The following is a 5,313-nucleotide window of genomic DNA, read 5'->3' as shown; positions in this document are numbered from 1 at the left end:
TTCTCCAGGAGGTGCTGATGTCACGACTTCCGTGGAAGTCCCCTGCCTGTTCGGGCGGTGCTCGGCGGTCGTCGTCACCGTCCTACTAGCCGCTACCGATCCCTTTTTCGTTTGTCTGTTGGTTTTGTCTTATTAGTTTCACCTGTGTGTATTTTAGTTTAATGAGCTTCCCTATATGTAGTAGTTTGTCCCGCCCTTATTTTGTGCGGGATTGTTTTTTGTTACTCTGTTGGATGTGGTTTTCCTGTTTGTATTCTCCGGACTGTTTGGTCCTGTGTTTTGGTCTGGTCTGTTCTATGCGCCCTGTATGTTGGCGTGACCGTTTTTTTGGCCGGAGAATAAATCACGATTTACTGAACCCTGCTCTCTGCGCCTGATTCCAACCCACCACTCCTAGTATCCCGTGACAGCTGAAGGACTTGTCGGACATGGAGAATGTGTTCTAGTATCCCGTGACAGCTGAAGGACTTGTCGGACATGGAGAATGTGTTCTAGTATCCCGTGACAGCTGAAGGACTTGTCGGACATGGAGAATGTGTTCTAGTATCCCGTGACAGCTGAAGGACTTGTCGGACATGGAGAATGTGTTCTAGTATCCCGTGACAGCTGAAGGACTTGTCGGACATGGAGAATGTGTTCTAGTATCCCGTGACAGCTGAAGGACTTGTCGGACATGGAGAATGTGTTCTAGTATCCCGTGACAGCTGAAGGACTTGTCGGACATGGAGAATGTGTTCTAGTATCCCGTGACAGCTGAAGGACTTGTCGGACATGGAGAATGTGTTCTAGTATCCCGTGACAGCTGAAGGACTTGTCGGACATGGAGAATGTGTTCTAGTATCCCGTGACAGCTGAAGGACTTGTCGGACATGGAGAATGTGTTCTAGTATCCCGTGACAGCTGAAGGACTTGTCGGACATGGAGAATGTGTTCTAGTATCCCGTGACAGCTGAAGGACTTGTCGGACATGGAGATTCTTGGGCAGAAAGAGAGAAAACAAGGACGTCGTCGAGGTAGACGAACACAAAACGATTCAACATGTCCCGGAGCACATCGTTTACCGGGGCCTAGAAAACAGCAGGAGCGTTGGTGAGCCCAAACGGCATGACCAGGTACTCATCATGTCCACTGGCAGTGTTGAAGGCCGTCTTCCACTCGTCTCCCTCGCGGATCCGAACAAGGTGGTAGTTGTCAGAACGATGTAAGAACGATGCGGAGGAAGAGAGGTAGCAATGAAAACCTCCAGGAGATCCTGGTACTCTGCAGGAATGGCAGGGGAATCCGAGGCTTTACTTATGCCTGGAGGAGGATGTCCCTGGGGAGGCTGGGCCACCTGGGGAGGCTGGGCCGCCTTTGAGGCTGCACCGCCTGGGGAGGCTGCGCCGCCTGGGGAGGCTGGGCCGCCTGGGAGCCTGGGCCGCCTGGGAGGCTGGGCCGCCTGGGCCGCCTGGGGAGGCTGGGCCGCCTGGGAGGCTGCGCCGCCTGGGGAGGCTGGGCCGCCTGGGAGGCTGCGCCGCCTGGGAGGCTGGGCGCCTGGGAGGCTGCGCCGCCTGGGGAGGCTGCGCCGCCTTAAGGCAATGTTGAACCCGTGGTCCAGTCAATAACGGGGTTGTGCTTCTCTAGCCATGAGAATCCCAAAACAACTGGGACGTGTGGAGATTCGATAGGGAGAAGCTCATCGCCTGATACCCTGCAGGTTAATGGGAACTGTGCTGTGCGTGACCTTGCCAATGAAGCCGTCCAGTGCTCTGGCTTCCATGGAAATGGAGAAGAGTTGTGTGAGGGATATCTAGCTCAGATACTAGGGTAGTGTCCATACAACTCTCATGGGAATGGAGAAGAGTTGTGTGGGGATATCTAGCTCAGATACCAGGGTAGTGTCCATACAACTCCCATGGGCCCCAGAGTCGATGAGCACCAGGAGAGACTTAGACCGGTCACCCCACAGCAGAATAACAGAAAAGGGAGTACTGGTACTGGGAGTTAGAAAACCAACAGTCTGGCCCACCAGCGTACTCGTTCCTACTGATGAGCCTGGTCTTTTGACTGGGCAGGTGGCTATATAATTCCCCTGCAGCACCACAATACAGACAACAGTTGGAGCTTAGCCTTCGTGAACATTCCTCAGGCGATAATCTAGCTCCGCCCAGTTACATAGATATAGACATAGAGTTACATAGATATAGACATACAGTTACATAGATATAGACATAGAGTTACATAGATATAGATATACAGTTACATATATATAGATATACAGTTACATAGATATAGACATAGAGTTACATAGATATAGATATACAGTTACATATATATAGATATACAGTTACATAGATATAGATATACAGTTACATAGATATAGATATACAGTTACATAGATATAGATATACAGTTACATAGATATAGATAATAAGTAGATAATAAACAAAAGTGAAATAAACATTAAAAAGTGTTGTAACGATGTACAAATAGTGAAGTACAAATTTTCATCCCCTCCTCTCGACCTTCATCCCCCTCCTCTCTAACTTCATCCTCCTCTCTACCTTCATCCCCTCCTCTCCATCTTCACCCCCTCCTCTCTACCTTCATCCCCTCCTCTCTCTCTTCATCCCACTCCTCTCCAACTTCATCCCCTCCTCTCTATCTTCATCCCCTCCTCTCCATCTTCATCCCCTCCTCTCTAACTTCATCCCCTCCTCTCTATCTTCATCCCCTCCTCTCTACCTTCATCCCCTCCTCTCTACCTTCATCCCCTCCTCTCTACCTCCATCCCCATCCTCTCTATCTTCATCCCCTCCTCTCTACCTTCATCCCCTCCTCTCTATCTTCATCCCCTCCTCTCTACCTTCATCCCCCTCCTCTCTACCTTCATCCCCTCCTCTCTATCTTCATCCCCTCCTCTCTCCATCTTCATCCCCTCCTCTCTAATTTCATCCCCTCCTCTCTATCTTCATCCCCCCTCTCTATCCTTCATCCCCTCCTCTCTACCTTCATCCCCTCCTCTCTATCTTCATCCCCTCCTCTCTATCTTCATCTCTCCTCTCTACCTTCATCCCCTCCTTTCTATCTTCATCCCCTCCTTTCTACCTTCATCCCCTCCTCTCTATCTTCATCCCCTCCTCTCTATCTTCATCCCCTCCTCTCTATCTTCATCCCCTCCTCTCTATCTTCATCCCCTCCTCTCTACCTTCATCCCCTCCTTTCTATCTTCATCCCCTCTTCTCTACCTTCATCCCCTCCTCTCTACCTTCATCCCCTCCTCTCTATCTTCATCCCGCTCCTCTCTATTTTCATCCCCTCCTCTCTACTTTCCTCCCCTCCTCTCTACCTTCATCCCCTCCTCTCTATCTTCATCCCACTCCTCTCTACCTTCATCCCCTCCTCTCTACCTTCATCCCCTCCTCTCTACCTTCATCCCGCTCCTCTCTATCTTCACCCCCTCCTCTCTACCTTCATCCCCTCCTCTCTACCTTCATCCCCCTACTCTCTATCTTCCTCCCCCTCCTCAGTATTGACCTGATGGGCTGAAACCAGGTCTCTGATATACTACAGCTACAGAGTTCAACAGGACTAATATCTTCAGTGTGTCTGTGGATCATCAATCCTGTTCTATAGATGAGGCTCGATATGTGTCTGTGTCTTTGTCTGTCTATCTGTGTGTGTGTGTGTGTGTGTGTGTGTGTGTGTGTGTGTGTGTGTGTGTGTGTGTGTGTGTGTGTGTGTGTGTGTGTGTGTGTGTGTGTGTGTGTGTGTGTGTGTCTGGCTAGGGACAACAATAACAGTGAGATGTGGGTCAGGGGCTGGTGTTGTTGTTGCCGTTGGCTACGAGGCTGGCTATATTGTTTGTGTGCGGTCAAGCGTGTGTGTTGTTAGAGAGGGACAGAAACACACACTAAGACTAGTATACACACACATGACTAGTCTACACACACTAAGACTAGTATACACACACTAAGACTAGTATACACACACATGACTAGTCACACACACTAAGACTAGTATACACACACATGACTAGTCACACACACTAAGACTAGTATACACACACATGACTAGTCACACACACTAAGACTAGTATACACACACATGACTAGTCACACACACTAAGACTAGTATACACACACACATCACACACACTAAGACTAGTCACACACACACTAAGACTAGTATACACACACATGACTAGTCACACACACTAGTCACACACACTAAGACTAGTATACACACACATGACTAGTCACACACACATGACTAGTCACACACACTAAGACTAGTATACACACACATGACTAGTCACACACACTAAGACTAGTATACACACACATGACTAGTCACACACACATGACTAGTATACACACACATGACTAGTCACACACACTAAGACTAGTATACACACACATGACTAGTCACACACACTAAGACTAGTACACACACACATGACTAGTATACACACACATGACTAGTCACACACACTAAGACTAGTATACACACACATGACTAGTCACACACACATGACTAGTATACACACACTAAGACTAGTATACACACACATGACTAGTCACACACACATGACTAGTCACACACACACTAAGACTAGTATACACACACATGACTAGTGACTAGTATACACACACACAAGACTAGTACTGACTAGTCACACACACATGACTAGTATACACACACACTAGTATACACACACATGACTAGTCACACACACATGACTAGTCACACACACACTAAGACTAGTATACACACACATGACTAGTCACACACACATGACTAGTCACACACACATGACTAGTCACACACACATGACTAGTATACACACACATGACTAGTCACACACACTAAGACTAGTATACACACACATGACTAGTCACACACACTAAGACTAGTATACACACACATGACTAGTATACACACACACATGACTAGTCACACACACATGACTAGTCAGTATACACACACATGACTAGTCACACACTAAGACTAGTATACACACACACTAGTCACACACACTAAGACTACACACACATGACTAGTCACACACACTAAGACTAAGACACACACATACTAGTATACTAGTCACACATGACTAGTATACACACACATGACTCACACACACTAAGACTAGTATACACACACATGACTAGTCATACACACACTATGACTAGTCAGACTAGTCACACACACTAAGACTAGTATACACACACATGACTAGTCACACACACTAAGACTAGTATACACACACATGACTAGTCACACACACTAAGACTAGTATACACACACACTAGTCAGACTAGTCACACACAC

The sequence above is a fragment of the Oncorhynchus nerka genome, linkage group LG15, assembly GCF_034236695.1.
Source record: "Oncorhynchus nerka isolate Pitt River linkage group LG15, Oner_Uvic_2.0, whole genome shotgun sequence".
In the NCBI taxonomy this organism is placed as follows: Eukaryota; Metazoa; Chordata; class Actinopteri; order Salmoniformes; family Salmonidae; genus Oncorhynchus; species Oncorhynchus nerka.
Note: the sequence above shows the minus strand (reverse complement) of the source record.